The sequence below is a fragment of the Myotis myotis genome, unplaced genomic scaffold (assembly GCF_014108235.1).
Source record: "Myotis myotis isolate mMyoMyo1 unplaced genomic scaffold, mMyoMyo1.p scaffold_m19_p_8, whole genome shotgun sequence".
Classification (NCBI taxonomy): domain Eukaryota; kingdom Metazoa; phylum Chordata; class Mammalia; order Chiroptera; family Vespertilionidae; genus Myotis; species Myotis myotis.
Window position 1 is genome coordinate 41,059,070 of NW_023416390.1, and position 21,117 is coordinate 41,080,186.

The 21,117-nt window shown below is 41.0% G+C and overlaps 1 protein-coding gene across 10 annotated transcripts in view; it reads right to left on the reverse strand.

The window, feature by feature from the left end:
* The window catches only part of OSBPL6 (oxysterol binding protein like 6), a 172,206-nt gene that overhangs the window by 101,057 nt on the left and 50,032 nt on the right, over positions 1-21,117 (reverse strand). The gene's annotated exons all lie outside the window — the stretch shown is intronic.

The following is a 21,117-nucleotide window of genomic DNA, read 5'->3' on the forward strand; positions in this document are numbered from 1 at the left end:
AATGCTATTTCATCTCTCTGAGCCTTTGCTTGTGCGGTTCCTTCTAGCTGGAATGCTCTTTTCTGCCTGGGGAGTCCTTTAAATCCTGGATCAGGTCTCACACGTCACCTCTGGGAAGCCGTACCCAAGTGTGTGTGGACAGCAAAAGATGCTAAATAGATTTCTCTTGTCTGTATATCATAACACTGGCCTGAAATTTCTTAGATTAAAAACTTCACACTGCACAAAATAAATAGCCTTAAGTATTTAGACACATATAGTGTTTACTTAAGTCTGGGGGCATCCTTATTGCTGTCCCTGAATTTTTCATGAAGTCAAGAGTAAAGGGCCTGGAGCCTAAATACCTAGGTTTGAATCCTGGCTCAGCCAAGTACCAATAATGGGACTCTGAACAAGTTACATAGCTTCTACCTGCTTCATGATCTATTTAGATGGAGATAGTGACAGTACTGCCTTTTAGGATTATTCTGAGGATTAAATGAGTTTAAAACACATAAAATTATGTAAGTGCTTGCTATTATAATTATTTATTGAAATCAATGGCCAGGACTAGAGGCTCCAAGAGATAATCACAAAGCAAAACCATCTGACCCTGCCACATAAACTTCAAGTTTTAGTTAACTGAGTTCATTAGCCAGAGAATACTAACAAAGGTGGCCCTTTTCACTAATGTTTTTATCCATTTAAAAGTGGTTCAAGCCTATCTGATAAAATTCTCCTATTAGCCTCCAATAGCTAAAAATACCAGCTCAGAATATTTCCAAGGCACACCACAGGGTACATTCAAAAAGTTCCTTTGAATAGAAAGAAATTGGAAATGCTTGGGAGGAAAATCAATGAGCCACCTCACTGCCTACCAAGTGCCCAATATGGAGGGAAAATGCTAAATCTGGGAAGACAGATAAAGATGCTTAATGACTCAGCTTTCAAACCAGCTTGTTTGCCAGGGAAATGGGATATTGGGCATTTAGCACCACCCACCCAGTCAAAAAAAGAAGCTGTGAAACGTAGATCCTAACATCACTGAACCTAAGAAGTACATGATGTAGTGATGCGGCTGACTTTCATCTGAGTGTTAGGGTTATGTGATATTTTTGGCAATGGCTCTGTGGAAGATTTGGAACCAAAAAACAGCCATTTTGACCCATACCACAAACACTGCAGTGGTGTAACAGTATTATTCTTTGTTTTGCAACAAACTGCCAAAAGGGTCACTTTAGTCTTTATTAATAAACATACATAATAATCAGATCTTAAGTTAAAACACTTGAGTTCATATTTAAAAGGAAGGAAAGAGAATAAAGCCAGAATTCCTTATCCTAGTATTAAAGGGCCTCCATAATCTAACCCCAATTAACTTTCCAACTTTATCTTTCACGCAAGGCTGTTTGAAATCTTCAACCAAACAGAACTTCTTGCAATTCTCCCTAACAAACCCACTCTGCCTACTCTGTGGGTTTCCTGCAGCTACAAAACTTTTGCCGTTACATCTCCAAAGCCGGAATCCCATCTTCCTTTAAGACCCCATGTGGATGACATGGAGTCCTTTCCTATCTATGGCTCAGTGAGAAGTAATTCTCCAGGTTAACTTCCATAGTCTTCGCTCAGCACCTCTTGGACTTTCCTTAGTCCATTTTAATCAGAGATTTTGACATGTGTGTCTTTTCTTCCTAAGACCTGACTCTTTGAGGGCTCCACCAGCTCCACCTTTGCAAGCCCGGCTGCACCACAGGCATATCTGCACTTGGCAGGCCTCACACTTCACTGACGTATGCAAGACGTATGCTGAAGTGTGCTAAAGCTCATTGTGACTGATCACTGAAACCAAATGGACAGGAGCATGCACTCAGACAAGCTTTGCTGATGAAAGGCTTCAGTAAAAACGACATGCAACAAGACTTGTTTTCTTGTAAAGCAAGTTGAGAAATGAGAATTTTCATGCTACTCTCAGGGCAAGGCAACCACTGCTTACATTTACCATCCATTGATTTGCCAACAACCCCTGACAGCGGCGTATTAAAAGCTTCCCTCCCACTCACGGAACTGATAATACACTTCCAAGTTAGAGAAATCATAAGATAATTGGTCCTGTGCTTCCCCTATTACAGTCTCAAAACACTGCTTACCTCTGGGATTTGATAAAGAATTCCCAAGACCTGTGTGTATAATAATTTCCATCACCATGTCTACTATGCCTTAAACTCTAAATATCCAAGGACCAAAATGCAAAAATTAGCTCTGGCCAGTGCTTCCCAGTGGTTAGAGCATCGGCCCTCAAACCAAAGGGTCTCAGGTTCGAGTCTGGTCAAGGGCATGTACCTGGGTTGAAGTATCCCCTCTCCCCGTTTTGGCGTATGCAGGAGGCAACTGATTGGTGTGGCTCTCTCACATCAATGTTTCTCTCTCTCCTCCTCCTCCTCCCCACTCCCTTCCAGTCTCTCTAAAATCAATGGAAAAAACATCCTCCAGTGGGGATTAATAAAACAAAAAAACACAAAAAAGTAAAAATCAGAGAATCTGATTTTTATCAGAGCTCACAAAAGCCAAGAGAGGGAAAGATGAACAAAAAAAAACACCTCCTAAACCCTTGCATCCTGATCCTGCTTTGCAGAAGTTTGCTCCTCCTAATGGGTCACTTGGATGGCAAGAATGGAAGTGTTTACTAGATCACAATGGAGAGGCTGACTTCACTCAGGGTGAAGCTCCAGGGCTGTGCTGATCAGCATGTTCTGCCCAGACCCCTGGGCAAGCTGCCCACAGTTTGTAGTCCTATGTTCACAGATAGCATTTCTCTGCCTACTCAGTTGACTAACTGTTGATAAATGAGTTTTAATATGCACTCCTAAACACAAGTGATTTTCTTAAGCCCTAAATCTTGAAAGAATAGATGACCAAAATCCCAAACCCAGATGAAAGAACACTCTTATAAGGATGTCTTAACTCAGTGCCCTGCTAACGGGAAATTTTCCGGTGAGTACTCTACCTTTTATATCGATGACAACTGGAACATCCAGTCTCCAATATCACATTGCTGGTGTCTCTTTGATTACTGGTATGAATCCTTGGGGCGGGGAGCAGGAGACGCTAAATGTTTTAACTTACCCATATTTAAAGTAACTACTTATGTTCTTGTAAAGTGCAAATATACCTCCCAAATGCAAATGGAGGTCAAAATAATGTTAACAACTTCTTAAATTGGGTAAATATTGTTAGTGGCACTGTCATAAATTACACAGTGTTTTGAAATGGTAAAATCAACCCAAAGCAAGTATAAGATTGGTATAATATGTATTTTTTCATATATGGATTAACTGAATAACTGACCTAATTTTTCTTGGTCAGTCTCTTTTACCTCCTATGCTACTTGGATGAAATTATTCCAAACGGCCCCATTTCTTAGGCCTCTGCTGTATCAATTCAGCTAGATTTCTATTTGGTGCGCACAGTGACTTACTTGTTTGCTCATTAGATTCCCCCCTCCCCTCCCCAGAAATTTTGACAACTAAATCAGGCTTATTAGCATTCTTCTGACTAAAGCTTCCGGTATTTAGATGGTATTGGCAGTAAAATCGGAATAAATTTTAAAATGTTGACACAGTGAACAATGCCATCCATTACAATTCAAAATTGTTCTCCTGGAAACTTAATTTGATGTCATACACTGATTAAAAAATGGATGGGGGAGACGGGCAGGAGATATTATCACACAAGGGCAATTTCTTTGAAATTGAGTGTTTCCTTTGCACAAATGGAAGCCTGCGGTATCATAGAAAGAGCTTGGCCCTTAAAATTAAACAGGCTTAGTTCAAATCCCAGCACTGAGGTTTCCTAGCTATGAAATGCTGGACAGTTTACTCAGCCTATCTAATCCTCAATTCCCTCATCTGAAAAATGGGGATTTGGCTAAAAAACCTAGTTCAAGATGCTTTGGAGATTATCTTGTACAGCACATACCACAAGACAGGTGCCCAGATGGTAATTATGTGAAAAGGTTTTGTAACTCACAACTTTTCAGAAGTATTCTTTAGTTCTCGAGCATACACACATAGTATATGTAAATTTACAGACATTACTGTAATGTTTGGCTGCCAACGCACAGGTTTTCTGATACAGATCAATTAATATTAGGTTAAAATTTTTCTTTTTAAAAACTGAGATTTATGGGTTAGTCTAACACCTCTACACATCATGCTTTCTTCAAACTACAAATCTACCGTCACAGGGAGAAATTACATACAAAAGTCGTTGAAGTGTTCAAGTCACATAGTCAACTTTTGGAGGCCCGTATAAAGACCATAAATTTAAAATTTCAGAGCATCAAAACTATACACCCAAAACTAATACAAAATAATACTAAATGTAAACTGTCATTGAAAAATACTTCTTTTTGAAAGCACCAAAACTAATAGGCAGCTGTTGTGCCGTGAGTGGCTAAGAGCCTGGTGTCTGGAAATTCCTACTCTGTCATGCTCTAGCTGTGTGACCAACCTCGGGAGAGTTACGTTTTCTCTCTGTGTCTCTCAGTTTCCATATCTGAGAAATGGGACGACTAAGAGGACCCATTTCACAGGGTTATAAGAACTGAACAAGAATAGCTGGTATTCAGGAGGTCCCCAAAGTTCGCTTTTATTATTGTTAAAGTAGCTTTACCCAACAGTCACACTGCTTATATTTCCAGATTCAAATTATTCACAGTCATGCTTGTGATTCTCCCTGTTCATCCTCTTCCCCACACAAAGAAAAATAGAAGATTTTCCTTGATAAGAGAGCCAAAATGAAGAATTTCTTTGAAAGTATTCACTGCCTGCTTTCTGTCCTACTTAGTGTAGACCTGACCTAAGCCTACCCCCAGCCCTGCTGCAGGGCCCTATCACAGTTTCCCTTACGGGCAGTCCACAAACCTGCCCTGCTCAGGGAGCGGAGGGAAGCTCTGGTCACTAACCCATCCCTGGACCAGCCACTGTGTTATTACGGTCTTGCCTAACACCCTCAATTTTATTTAGCAGCTATAGTAGGACACGAGTTCTCAGCACAGAGCAGTCTCTCTGGATTATTAAATTAATGACATCATGACACTGGCAAGGGATAAAGATGGGAGCCTTGATATCTGTGAAAGTCAGAATTCCATAATCAGCTGCCACTATGCTCTGCTCTCATAGTTGACTTCCTTCCTAAACTATAGGCCTATCTCAGGATCCACTCAAATACCACCTGAATGCCTATGTTGTGTCTGGCCCTCAGGGTTCAGAGTCTAGAAAAATGAGCAATACTAACTTGAAAAACACTCTTCCCTCCTTCCCTTGGTTTTAATGGGTCTTTATACATTTTGAATAAACTTTACTGAAACCTATAAAACAATTTAGGATCCATATTTAAATTCTCATACATTGCCAGTGGGAAAATCAATTGGTATAACTACTTTGAAAAAATGTCTGCTAAACCAAGTAATATCTGCTAAAGGTAATAATACTCTGTGATCCACTAACTCCACTCCTGGATATGCCCAAGAGCAGTGAGTGCTTATGTCCATCAAAAGACAAATCTTAGAATGTTCATAGCAGCTTTATTCATAATAGCCCCACACAAAGAAAATAGCCCCAAACTTGAAATAACACAAATGTCCATAAAGAACAATACACAGAAATGAAGAAGAATTAACGGCTGATGCCTGTAAGAGCAACAGTGACATGGCTGAATCTCAACAGAGGGACCATTGTGTAACTGTAATTATACAAAAGTTAAAAAACAGGACGAAGTAGAGTCCGGCAGCAGCAGTCAGAAGGGTGGTTACTGCTGGGTGGTACAAACTGGGAGGCCTGGAGAACCTTCCAGTGTGCTGGAAACACACCGTGACTTCATCTGAACATGGTTTTGTACATAGAAATACAAAAAATTAACTGAGCCTACATTTAAGAATTGTGTGCCTCTCTGTGTTTTACCTTTTTAATAAACAAGCAAAAAACCCATTTACTTTAAAACAATTAGTTTCCTAGCCTTGAACCATTCATTCATTCATTCCAATGAATGCCTAATACTATGCTATGTTAATCATTGCAAACAGGGCATACAAGGTCTTCATTGTTAAGGAGATTGGATGCTAGTGGAGAAAATCCGGTCCTCTCCCAGGATACGCGCCCACATGATGTATTGCTTTGGGGACAATCACTTCATTGAGAGCACTATTCATTTGGCAATGAATCAATCCCATACCAGCCTCGACAACTCATAGGTACTTTTCTTCAATTACTTTTATATTTTGCTTAAATTTACAGCTGGTCTAAGTTAAAATGTAAATTTTAACATTTGCTTGTTCCAAGTCTTCCTGTGTACTTAAATGCCTAGCACTGTGTCTTATACACAGAGGTACTTGATAACTTCCTGTTCATTAGTCTATCATTCCACAGTACTTCTCTTGGCCTCATGTTTCTTGTCCAATGTTCTTTTCTCCAGGTTTTCACTTTTCTCTGCCACCTATGAAGTCTGCAAATCTATAAAATACAAGACAGTACACAGCTATACTTACATATAATGTATTTGGCAAAGGAGTACAGGAGATACCTTATGTTATTCTAAGTTCTCTTTCATTAACCTTTCCATCCAATAATAGAGCTTAAGAATATGGAAGAGTTAAATTTGGGAAAGAAAAGAGATAATCGACAGATGCATGTCATTGAGGGGAAAATAAACTTTTCTTTGACAGCTTGTGATGCATTGACAAAAACAAAAATAGCCACATATCCCTAGCTTCCCCTTCCAATAGAGCTCAAGACCCTGCTAATGCCATATTTATCAACATGCCCAGGAAATAACCTTGAGAATGACACATAGGATGCCTTCCATGTTCATCTCCCCAGTATCCTTTTTTCAAATGTGACTTTTCTAAGCATCACTAATTTAAAAGTGCCAGAAAGAAGCATGAGCTCCACAATCAAATGTAGTTAACACCAGTTATCATTGTTCTCACAAAAAGGGCAAGAACTCTGAATTGCTTTAGCTTCATAATTTTCTGCTCTGTGGTCTTCTTATATATAGCAGGTCTCAAGTGATTCTTGAAGCTACCAGTTACCACCTGAAGACAGGAAATTGTACCTTGAAGTCTCTAGCCTCCCTCCATGTGTTAAGGCTTCAAGTTCACTGTCCTGCTGACCTGCAGCACCCCAGTGAGGTGCCACCTGCCCCCTCACAAGAGCCATGACCACTTTAGAGATGAGCAAACCCAAACGCTGCAGGGCTTCACTTCCGGTCCACTCCCAGGATACCTGCCCACATGAGGTATTGCCTTGGGGACAATCATCCAAAGTCATGCTCCAGGTTATATAGGTCAGTGTTAAGTGCTGATTTTATATGCTGAAGACCTCCCCCCATTCTCCCCCAACCATGTCACTGTATTTGGAGCTATTACCTTCAAGGAGGTAATTAAGTTTAAAAGAGGTCACAAGGGTGAACCCTAATCTGATTAGAACTTGTGTCCTTCTCTCTCCCTCTCCCTCACCTCTCTCTCTCTCTGCAAACATGGAAAAGGCCATATGAAGACACAGTGAGAAGGTGGCTGTCTGCAAACCATGAAAAGAGGGCTCATCACAAATTAACCTGGATGGTGCCTTGATCTTGAACTTGTAGTCTTCCAAGCTTTTGTTGTTTAAGCCATCCAGTCTGTGGCATTCTGTTATGGAAGCCCAACTTGACAAGTACAGTCAGTAAAGAGCTGTGTGGTTAGTATTAACCCATGAAAATCAGAGAACACATATACAATAGTTCATTAGGCTCAGTGTTCATCTGGACATAAGAAAGCATTTCACGTATGAAGGCCCACTTATAAGACTGAGGCCAGAATCCCAAACAGAAAGGCCCTAAAAATCTCAGTGTGATTTGCTCTTGCTTCATCTCACAGCATAGTTGCTCTTCCTTTAAGCACATTCTGTTTCCTCTGCCTGGAAAACACTCCTCTCTTTACCATCTAATCCCAATTCAGTCCAACTGTCAGTTCCCCGGGAAGGTTCTCTGATCCTGCAAGGGGCCTGTGTCTCTCTGTCACACAATCTCACAGCACCAGCATTTTTGCTTCAGCGTTTATCACAGTTTGCAATTAAGAGATTTCTGTGATTTCTTTTTAGTCACATGTTTTATTATTAGTCTATAAACTTCCCTAAGCTACATGGTGCTCAGATATCTGTAGAACAAAGCAGGGAAGGAAGGAAGGAAGAAAGGGAGAGAAGGGGAGAGAGGAGGGAAGGCGATCAGAGATAATGAAAACTAAAGAGAAAGGTTTAAGAATCCAGTACAGCCACAGCTGGTTGCAGGTTCGATCCCCAGCCCCAGAGCCCCAGTAGGGCCATATGCAGGAGGCAACCAATCAATGTGTTTCTCTCACATCAATATTTCTCTCTCCTTCTCCATTTTTTCCTCCTTCCACCGTTCCATAATTTAAAAATCAATGGGGGAAAAATATCCTCAGGTGAGGATTAAAATATATATTAAAGAATCTAATACATTGTCTTATCTCATTTGGGCTGCTATAGCAAAATACCACAGATTGGTTGGCTTAAACAACAAACATTTGTCTCTCACAGTTCTGGAGCCTCTCAAGTCCAAGATCAAGGTGCAAGCAGATTGGGTATCTGGTGAGAACTCACTTCCTGGTTCACAGATGACTGTCTTCTAGCTATGCCCTCCCAAGATGGAAAGACAAGTGAGCTCTCTGGGGCCTCTTTTGGAGGAACACAAATTCCATTCATGAAGGCTCCTAATCACCTCCCAAAGGCCCCGCCTCCTAATACCATCACCTTGGGGGTCAGGATTACAACATATGAATTTAGGAAGGATGCAAACATTCAGCCTATAGCATACATGCTTCAGTCTTGTCAGACTTAGGCCAGTGGTAGGGGAAGCATGCTGATACAGCTCATATTCGCCACCAAAATACCACGCTTCCAAGAGCTGGTCTAAGTCAAAGACTCAGTGACCTCTAACACAGCTAGGGGACAATTATTCAACCCTGGAGCTTGAAAACAGCATGAATTAAACTGGTGTCCTATGCAAACTTTGGGGGCTGTATCTAGTCAATTTATACACATACACAAACACTTTTTTAATGGAAACAAATAATCAGTACGAAATTCTAAAAAATAAAATATTTTAAAACTCCCACTGTGCCCACTGATAATATTCTTCTTTGAGTTTTCACACTCTCCTGGAAGTCCTTAGCAGTGATCTCAACCTATGGCCCAAGGACCCCTGGGAGATTGTGCAGTTACTGCAAGGGGCTCACAAGTGCACCTACAGAGCAAGTATTGTCTACAGACTGAATGCATTAAAGCCCAATTATCACCACGAAACAATGAAATGTTGTGTTGAAAGGGGTCCTCATATTTCTAATGGCTTAAACTAGCACAGGGTTCTTTTCCTCACATAAAAATGCTCAAAGGGAATAATATTGGAGGGAAGCTGCTGACTCAGTGTCTTATCCTACTGCAGGCCCAGCTCCTGGCCTTTATTCAGCTGCTGGCTGTGACCCTGGTGGCTCCAAGGGGGCTCTTCCAGCTGAAGCACAGGGTGGAAATTCCAGGAGGGCATAAAAGGCAAGGGAGGCAGGAGACGGCCCAAAAAGGCACAGGGTGAGGAGAACAAGCTGGTCCTCTCTCCCTGATGACTTAGCTCAACCTCTCATCGTCCAAGATGGTAGGTCATGGCAATGAGTGGAGGCAAGCAAAGCTGGAGGCAGCATTTTTGTTCATATTGCATGCTATGTATTTCTGGTTTCCTCCTGCTTAGTCACACAGTTTAGAAATTAGTTATAATCGGTCCTGTTTTCCATGGATCTGACAGAAAAGATTCGCCTGTGAAATGGGCCCCAACTCCTCTGTCTGGGCCAAAGCTGTTTCCAAGCTCCTTAGGGAACTCACAGGACATGGAAGTGCTACAGGGATGGATCTGGCGCTTGGAGGAACGTGGTCCCTGTTCTTTAACCAGCATTTGTGAACTGCTCTATCATCTTTAAAGGAAGTGGTACCATATAAACCCAGTGTTGGTGTGCTGATCAATTTGGACACTTATATATATATACTAGAGGCCCGGTGCACAAAAATTTGTGCACGGGGGGTGGGGGGGGTGGGGGGAGGTCCCTCAGCCCGGTCTGTGCCCTCTTGCAGTCAGGGACCCCTCGGGGGATGACCACTTGCTGGCTTAGGCCTGCTCCCCAGGGGATTGGCCTAAGTTGGCAATCAGACATCCCTCTGGCAGCCCGGCAGCCCACAGGGGATGTCCACTTGCCAGCGGGGAGCAGGCCTAAGCTGCAGTCGGACATCCTTGGCGCTGCTGAGGAGGCAGGAGAGGCTCCCACCACCATCGCTGTACTGGCAGCCATCAGCCTGGCTTGTGGTTGAGCAGAGCTCCCCCCTGTGGGAACGCACTGACCACCAGAGGGCAGCTCCTTCATTGAGCGTCTGCCCCCTGGTGGTCAGTGTGTGTCATAGTGACCAGTCATTCCCAGTCTTTCTGTTGTTAGGGTCAGTTTGCATAGTACCCTTTTACTATATAGGATAGAGGCCTGGTGCACGGGTGGGGGCCAGCTGGTTTGCCCTGAATGGTGCCCCGGATCAGGGTGGGGGTCCTGCTTGGGTGCCTGGCCAGCCTGGGTGAGGGGCTGATGGCCGTTTTCAGGCTGCCCGCACCCCCTTTAGGGTGGGGGTCCCCACTGGGGTGCCTGGCCAGCCTGGATGAGGGGCTGAGGGCTGTTTTCAGGCTGCCCGCACCCCCTTCAGGGTGGGGGTCCCCACTGGGGTGCCTGTCCAGTCTGGATGAGGGCTGTTTTCAGGTGGGCCAAGCCTGTAACTGAAGCTCCCAGTCTCTCCTTTATTTCTTTTTCTTTTTTTATTCTGGGATTTATTTACTTTCTGTAATTGAAACTTTGTTGCGGCTCCAGCTCCAAGGCCGGCTGGCTGAAAGCAGGTATCTGGGTTTGTTTAGCTTCTATAATTGCAACATTGTTGCTTAGACTGGAGCTCAGAGCTGGGCTGTGGCAGGCGGGGAACCTTGGCTTCCTCCATCGCCAGGGCAACCAAGCCTCATGTTCGCTTCAGCTGCCTGGCTGCCAGCCGCCATCTTGGTTGGCAGTTAATTTGCATATCACCCTGATTAGCCAATGGGAAGCGTAGCGGAGGTATGGTTAATTACCATGTTTGTCTATTATTAGATAGGATATGATAAAATGATGCTTCAGATCAAGTAATTTCAAGGGAGTTAATATTCTTTTCTGCATGTCTATGGATTTTAGTTGTTCCTACTTAAATAATTTCCAGAATTCAAGAATAACTAAAAGATATTATTGAACAAAGCAACTGGCAGTCACCAGGGGGAACCATTAGAACAGGGTTAGCACAGCACATTCATGGGCCATCATGAAAGGGGGCCCCCTTGGACGCTCCCCAAGCATCAGCTGAACATGCCACAGTCCTCTTCTCTACCCTAAATGTGGGCTTAATGTGGCTCTGGCCAGCAAAAGGAGCAAAAGAACCCGCCAAAAGCCTACAGTGTCGGAGATTTTGATTGTTTTCAAGTTTGGGCAATTAAAAGTGAAGCTGCTTTATAGCAGGTTTTTGTGTGGGCATAAGATTTTGATTCCTTTGTGTGAATACTAAGGAGCATGACTGCTGGATAGTGCAGAAAGAAACTTCCAAAGTGCTGCACCATTTTACATCCCCAAACACGAGAGAGCTCCTATAGTTCCACATCCTCAAAGCACCTGTGAGTGTTCTGTGCCTGCGGCATTCTAAGAGTACAGGGCTATCTCCCTGCTGTCTTTCTTTGCATTTCCCTGATGCCACGTGAGGTGAGCCTCTTTTCATGGGCATACATGCCATCTGTACCTCTTCTTTAGTGAGGTGTCTGTTAAGGTCTTTGGCCCATTTTTTTTTTTAAATATATGTTTTATTGATTTTTTACAGAGAGGAAGGGAGAGGGATAGAGAGTCAGAAACATCGATGAGAGAGAAACATCGACCAGCCGCCTCCTGCACAGCCCTCACTGGGGATGTGCCCGCAACCAAGGTACATGCCCTTGACCGGAATCGAACCTGGGACCTTTCAGTCCGCAGGCCGACGCTCTATCCACTGAGCCAACCCGGTTACGGCTGGCCCATTTTTTAAATTGGGTTGCTTTCTATTGTTGAATTTTAAGAATTCTTTGTGTATTTTGAATAACAGTTCTTAATCAGGTGTGTCTTTTTCAAATATTTTCCCAGTCTGTGGCTTGTCCTCTCATTCTCTTTCACAGAGCAGAAGTTTTTAATCTTAATGAAGGCCAGTCTCTTCTGCCTCTAATGTAGTGGAGCCACAGTCCTGGAGAGAGGGTCTATTAAACTATTTTCTGTTTCCTTTTGATATTTCAAAACAAAGCCTGTCCTAATACTGCATTTCACTACTTCAAAATATTAACATTTCGTCTTTGAAAATGAACACTGAGCTAAACAAACACAATGATACTTCATTTATATATCATAAAATGTTCCCCTTGAAGACAGATTCTAAATAATAATGAAATAGAATTTTGCTAACATATTAATACTAATCTTAAATGCTGGGAAATTTGCATTTTCTCGTTCTCTTTTGCAATATGCATTAAAGAAAATTTAATACTCAAACATTTGAGAACATTTAAGATATTTACTTCATTTATTACAAATATTTTATTTGAAAAGGGACATACTTCTGAGACTAGCATTTTAACTCTGTATGGGAACAGTTCCTGCAAAGCAAAAGCAAAAGAAATTATCATTTAAAACAGGATCTCCCTGTGGAGTAAGTAAAATAATTCGAGTCTGCATCTCTAATTACGATAATATGCATGCATGTATGTTTTGCCTTACGTATAAACTGCATGTGGGAACACATATGCCTTCCAGACTAACCAGGGGACATGGAAACCAGGGCCTTTTGCTTCCACCCTGTATAATACTAAACTCCAAAGTGTCTTACACGCTGCCTCTCATTAAATAATAACAACAACAACATTAAAGTTAACATCAGTAGTAGAAATGTGACAATATGATGACAAAGAGCTCGCTTGACCAAAAAGGGGTACCAGAGCTACCATTGGAGGTAGTCAGTTTTGTCCTTTTCACACGCCACATTGCTCTCCTCTAGATATAAAAGTTGTTTTTTTCCAAGAACAACTCCCACGTGAGATAAGAGCTGAAGATGTGTCAACCAAAGTTGAAATTTGCAAAATACAACATTCTCCGTTTGAACTGCTGTTATCTATTTGATCTCCTCACTTTACATAAGTCACTTCTCATCAAGGCCCCCAGCCACTGCCTTGCTGCTGAGACCAGTGACTAATAGTTAAGCTGCACCTTCTTGAATCTCTTCTCAGACAATTCAAAAGTAGCTTTTGTGAAGGAGAAAGCAGTAGGCAAAAAAACACACCATATATCTCAAGATCCCTTTACAGTTCTATTTTCTATGATTGTATAGTTATTCCTTTAGCTCCTCCTACAATATCTTCCAATCCTTGGTTATTCACCCCATATTTCTTCAACTATAATTTTTTAGTAATCTTCTATTTGAATGGAAGATTCAGTATGAACTCATGAAGTATTTTACTTAAAGGTAAAATTTCCTAACGTTAGCCTCTGAAAAGGCCTAGAAATAATGAGTAGTCACACTGGAGTCACCACCTTCAGCGTTTATAGTGGGTCTTGAAATACTATTTGCATTTAAAGGAATCACAGCTCCTTGAAGAAATGGCTGATTCCAGGTCCAAAAACAAAAAATATGATGAGCAGGGAACAAAGACTAGTAGGACCATGTTATAAATAAATGGAAAGATAGATAAATAGATGACTGATTGACACATGCATGCACACATGATATATACATGCACATATACATGTTCAGAAGCCAATGAGAAGAGGCTTCCCCAGCCAAAAATCATATAATTTGATCATTAACTAGAATAGTAATTTTCAACCGGTATGCTGCAAGAATTTTTAAAGCATGAAATACCTGTCTATTTAGTCAGGGGCACTGATCTCTTTTCCCTTAGATTGTCAAATTAAAAAAATGACAACGGCCAACACAATAACCGTCTGATGTGAATGAATCAAAATTATACCTATTTTTTGTCAAATTGGCAAAAAATGTAATATGTTTTTTGATGAGCTGCAAAATTTTCGTCATTAGTTTATGTGTGTCATGAGATGGAAAAAGTTGAAAATTGCCGAAATAGCATAATGAATGCAGATGAATTAAAACACATCAAATATGTTTAAATCCTTAAGTTCATGACTACCTTTGAAAAAAAAATTGTCAATCTTTGGAGAAGGCTAGCTAACCATCTCATTCTTAAACTGGTAAAAAAAAAAAAAAAAAAAAAAAAAGACAGATTCAGCCTTTATCCCACTTTTCTATGTCATGCTATACCTCAGGGTGACTGAGGCCTTGATTCAGCCATTTCCCTTTGTAGAAGCATTCCAGCTAATAATTGAAGAATGTTAGAAATAGAAGACGACCATTCTGTATCTCCTAATGAATGAATGGAATCTGCCAATGATCATCAATGGGTAGATTACCAGAAGCCAGTCACATCCTTCAAAAGTTCCATATGAGAAAATGAATAACCCAGTATTTACTCAAACTTACCATTAACATCAAAGGGAATAAAGTCAAAGCTAATTTTGCCTTTGGGGCTCCCTGCTTTCCAGTAAGTTAAATAAGTAATTCAGCAACATCAGTGTCTAAACTTCTTTAGGAAAGAAATTGCTGCTTGTCAAAGGAGCCAGAGGCACCTACAAATTAGTCCATCCTTGGGTTCACTGCTCTACTGATGAGCCTTTCCTAATGACATTCTTTCACATTTCTTCCCTAAAATTAAAAGTAAGGATAATTCTGCCCTTTTTTGGGTCTGTGTTGTCCTTCTCTAACCTAAAATAGAGATTATTGAGTTAAAGGATTCAAAGAAAATTTCCTACAGAAGAAAAACACATTTGGATCTAATTCTACTGCTGAGTCCTCACTGATTTCTTTGAAATGAAATGAAATTAAATTAAATGCAAGCGCTGGGCACAGTAATTTAATCACCATTTTGATCATTTCTCTTCTACTTAATTAGCAAAACTGAGGCATTAAGTAATATCATTAACAATGACGAGACGGGCAAATGGCTTTCTGAATCTTAAAATTATCGATACTTGACTTTAAAAAATTAGCACAACCTCAAATGGAGTTTGATCAAGAGGACTCCAAAAACATATAGCAGAAATCAGTAGAAGACCTGAGGGGTGAGGATGCATCCCTAACAAGTAAATGCGCAGCCAGCTACAGGAAAATTATTTCATGGTGCTGCACCTCTTCCAACCACCAACTGTTCAAAGAGAAACAGCTCTGTCACTGAGGAGATGGAGCCTGCTTACATAAAGAAAAACTGCTCACCTCTCCACGTGAGCTCAAGCAATGATGAGATGAGGCCTGAGTCTGGGTTTTCCTGGTATCATTCAGGGAATCATCTTTCTGAAACTATGAAATGGTGATACAGCTCTGGTTTCAACAAACAGCACTGAACTTTGGGTCACAAGACTATAGCTTCATGGCCATAACGCTGAACAAAGGAAGCCACACTGAGAGATTCCATTCCTATGACGAGTACTAATCTAGTCTAGTCTAGTACTAATCTCAGGTGAAAAAAATCAGAAAAGTTACCTAGGGAGGATGAATGACGAGATTTTCTGGGAGACGGAATTATCATAATGGGGTGTTACATAGGTATATCCACTTGTCAAAACTTTATAGTAAGACTCGTGCTTTTAAGTGTATGTAGAATTAAAAAAAAACACACACACAATAAAAACCATCATCATCATTATGTGGGGGTTAAGAGCTGGTAAAGGTATGGATGATATAAGATGGCAGAATATTGGTAATTGTTCAGGTTCAGTGGTGGGTGTATGGGGTGGGGGTCACCACACTACCCTGTTTACTTTGTATATGTTCGTAATTTTCCATGCTAAAGGTCTTTATAAAAGCCTAGACCTTTAATCCTCTCTCCACTACTTAATAGCTATTAGGTCTCTGGGCAATCTCAACCTCTCCTAATCTTATTTTATTCATTTGTAAATAGGAAATAACCATCCCTAAATCTGTCACCCAAAACAACCATGGTTTGTTAGTAAATATCAAGTGAAGCAATGAATACAAAAGTAACTTCTGAGCTGTGAAATAATCCTATATAATAAAAGATTAATATGCAAATTTCCCCCTCAACCTGGAGTTTGACTGGGAATTTGACCAGGGGGCAGGGCCTGCCAGCCAACCACCTGCGCCCCCTCCCCCCAACTGGCCTTCCCACCTCGATTGGGGTTGGCCGGCCAGACCCCACCTGTGCATGAATTCGTGCACCGGGCCTCTAGTATATAAATATAGCATGTTAATAATAATAATAATAAAGATTTGTAATTACTATTAGACCACATTCCATACTATGAATGTTTGAAGACATCATTCATAAAGTTCTTTCAACAAAAATAAGAAGGGTACCTATTCATTTTTCAATCATTCCTACCTGAAAAAATAGCAATAGAACTGATAAGTCAAAAGTATGGATAATACAAATATTATTTATATTTGGTTACAAAGTATACTATATGATTATTTTGCATAATTTCCTAATAATGCAAAAACATAAGCCTTTAGAGAAAATTTGAGTGCCTTGTGTATACACCAACTTGATGGCTGAGAAAAGATGCCTGAGAGCACACTCCGAAAGGAAACTGGCTTAAGAATTTAAATAATGTAGACATATCACATGTTCAAAATTAAGAATCAACTACTATAAAAATCCACTTTTGGAAGTCTGACCATCCAAAATAATGTTCATGAGTTCACATATAATCACAGTATTACAGGTAAGAACCATTTAAACTCTTAATGCAAATTGATTATCCTTAGAAATTAGAAAGCTAGATTTATAAACATTTGACTCTCTAATGTTATGGCTCATATATATTCAACTCAAGGAAGCCTAGTGGACATATGAATCTTTATTTTATTTTTTTAAACTTGTCTGTTAGACTAACTCTAATCAGTTACAACTACCACAAAGTACAACTCATACTGAGAGACAGAAGAAGAGGGAGGGAGGAAAAGAAGGATGGAGAGAACGAGACAGAGAGACACAGAGAGAGAGATTCAGGTGTAATTCTACTCTAATGTCCAAGTCTAAACCCCCACAATCAGGGTGTACCCTAAAAAGACAAATGAGGTGGCCTGGTGTGCTGTTGTTGGCCCAAGTGTCAAAGTAAATAAGCATGCCAGAGGGATGTTTTAAATGTGCACATTTCTAGTTCAAAAATATATTGTAAGACAATCATTTGTTACAGAGAACAAACTGATGGTTGCCAGAGGGGAGGGGGATTGGGAGGCTGTGAAAAAAGTGAAGGGATTAAAAACTATAAATTGGTAGTTACAAAACAGTCACAGGGAACATAGTCAATAATACGGTATAACTATGTATGGTACCAGGTGAGTACCTCCATTATCAGGGGGATCACTTTGTAAATTATATAATTGCCTAACCACTATGCTGTACACCTGAAACTAAAGTAAAATAATATTGAATGACGACTATAATTGAAAATTAAAATTTTTTTAAATAAACATCAAAAGGGGGAACAGGAAAAAAATCACTTGGATATTCTTTGGCATTAATCATACTTATCTTCAAATAATAGGTGTATCTAAGTGCCTACTTGCAACATTCCAGCTTCTTGTAAAACCCAGTTTAGGGGAACACATTCGTTCCATTCAGCTCCATCCCGGCCCATTAGCTCTGCATGGAATGACGGGTGCACTCCTGGTACACTCCTCCCTGGGGAACTTCAAATGCCAGTCCGTTTTGTTCCGCATGCCTTCCCTAAAGAGTACCAGCCAACCCTGCCCACTGCTGGGTCTCAGGATGGCCCGAGAAGACGATCTGAACCGCCATTTATGAAATTACTAAACAAAAATAAGATTGAAACTGCTCATTTCTTATTTCTTATTCCTTTGTTATGGTAGAGCCCATTACACAACACTGCAGCGAAAGGGCTGGTGACTTCAAGAAAAATCACAAGGCTTCAAGCTAAAACCCCCATTCCAGCTATCACTCTGGTAGTAAAACCTTCACAATTTAGTTAAGTTATAGTCTAAGTTTACATTTGCCCGTATAGTCTGACATTTCCTATCAATAAAATAGGTCTTTTCTCTGAGAGGCCGTGCTGCTTTCTCTAAACACCAACTCTTTGCTTTTCCCCTCTAATACATCACAGAGCTGTATAGCCTTTTTGCCATCAAAGAGGAAAGCTCCCCTATTCCCATGGAGCCACAGCACTGCCCATGTGGCCCACCGAGTCAGGGAGCTGTGCATTTCAACTCTTATCCCAGACTCTGGTTGCCCCTTCTCGTGGCAGAGACAGGCATCAAGGTCAAACCACAGAAACACCCAGGCTTGAATGGATTCCAAGGATTTTGGACCAGATGATCTGCCAAGGTCGTTTTTAACTCTAAAGTCCCATCATTCAGAAGGAAATACTAAGAAGTGGGAGAACAGAGGAGTTTGATGAGAACCCAGTGCTTGAAAGGAAGCTCTACAGAATTTTAGATTGAACCATTTCTCTGTCACCCCCTCCCCCAAATCACTTCACCTCATCAAGCCTGTTCCCAGTTTCCTCTACACCCAGGCCCTGATATCACACTGTGATATGAAGGAGATGAAAGTAAGGGGCTGGGTAATTGGTAAGTAAGCCTCAAGACAACCTCTGCAGTATCCAACCACCCACTCAATGGAGCGAAGCCTTTATAGAGTGCCAGCCAGTGGAGGGCAATGGTGTCAGCTACCTCCCTGAACATCTGTTCCAGAGAGCCCCCGAGAGTGCAGAATACCAGAGCAGGCCCCAGAGCGTTTCACAGTCACCTGAGGGCACCGTTCAGAAATACTGATAACCTGAAGCCCATCCCAGGTCTACTGGTCTAAACTCTCTGGCAGGGGCCTGGAAATTACAATTTTTAATAAGCTTCCCAGGTGGGTGCTAGGATTTGTAAACAAGCATATTCTTGTTGGCACCATAGCTTGTCTTTCTCAATTTTCAACTAGTGTGCTCACATTGGGTTGTCAAATAAAATACAGGACATCTAGTTAAATCTGAATGTCAAATACACGAGGAATCTTTCAGTATAAGTATGTAATTATTTGTTAAAATCTGAAATCCAAATTTAACTTGGCATCTTGTATTTTATTTACTAAATATGAAAACTCATAGTGCAGCTGTGCCTTTATGCCCTAGCCGGTTTGACTCAATGGATAGAGCAATGGCCTGCAGACCAAAGGGCCCCAGGTTCAATTCCAGTCAAGGGCACGTACCTTGGTTGCAGACTCCTCCTGGCCCCGGCCCTGGTCAGGGCTCACGCAAGAGGCAACCAATAGATTTGTTTCTCTCTGTCTTTCCCTCTCTCTTCCACTTGCCCTTAAAAAAGTCAATGGGAAAATATCCTCAGATGAGGGTTAACAAAAAAACAACAACAACGAAAAGAACATACCATCATATCCACTTTTGATTCACTAGTTCCAAACTGAACACACTTTGGAGCGCATAAGATATAGATAACGCAGCAAAATAGGAAAATGAGTATGATGATATTACTGGGAAAACCTCGATTTTCCCAACTATGAAATGAAAAAGGTTGCACAGGATCTAAAATTCCAATAAATCACTGAATTGTTAACAAGCCTATACCCACATCAAATGTAATCTTGAATGTCTGAAATTTTCATGTTTCCTGGAAGAAGTTTCATCACAAAAGAAAATGATCAACCAACTCAATTTGCCATCCATTTCTACTTCAGAAGCAATTCCTGAAACCTAAGGCCTCACAATTCATCAACAGTGACAACTTGTACTTGCAGTGGTTTGGACGTTCTCCAATACTTGCCACCTGGATTCTGAACACAGTCCATTCTCTCAAAGACATTCAAGGATTGTGGAGAAACTAGTGGCTTCATACTGATCACATCAGGGGTCATGATCACATGAGGTGACCCCTAATGTACTGTCTAGCTAACACTCATATTATTTTAGTGGAAGACCCCAAATTATTCTAAGACAGAGTTGTGCCATAACCTCATCAAGCCAAGAATGAAGGAACAGCAGACATCTAATCCATGCTGACCAAAGACAGTCCGGAAGTATTAGCATTAATTATAAGAAAGGGGGTAGGATTTATGTCTCTCTGCATAGCTAAATGTGGTTCAATTCAAATGGCTTCATGATGCAGCTATCTGTGATATAGATAGCATCTAACTCAGATCCATGTGTTGAACAAAGACCACTGAGTTCCCCTCTAAAATCTGAGATTAGGCATTGACCACATGAGAACAAATGTCTCCCTTTTTTGGTTTGTTTCATCCAAATCATCTTCCCTGCTTTAAATGTGTTTATTTCAGCAATTATGCTAATTCCATCAGCACACTAAGGCCATGGTTCAAATCTTGCCCTCTGCTTACTTTATAATAGAAGTTTTATGGGACTACAGCTGTGCCTACTTATTTATGTACTGCCTGTGGCTGCTTTCACACCACCACAGCAGAGGTAAGTAGTTGGTGACAGACCGTATGGCTCATGAGCCCCTAAATATTTATTATCTGGTCCTTTAGAGAGAAAGTTTGTCAATCCCTACTAGAAATTAATAACATTAACACTATATTTAAAAAGAAGAAATGAACTGATAACTTTCAAGACTCTACATCTTTTTGGCAACAATGTTAAAAATGGATGGTGGCTTTCCAATCCAGTAACTAGCAACCAACCACTCAGCCCTCTGACCTCCAAGAGCCCAGGAGAATTTGTGGTGCAGTGGCTCATATGGACAAGTGCAGTTTCAACAGAACACTGCTCTTCAGCCTCAGATATTCTTAAGAATCCAAAGGACAAACACACGAGCATGAACACATGAGAAATCCCATATTTTTCTGCTCAGAGTCCTGCATTTCAAAAGGGGAAATTACACAATAACAAGTACACTCACAGGACGGTTGCCACCACCATTATTTGTGGTCTGACCAGGAAAATGCAGTAGTGCAAGAATACAGAAACTG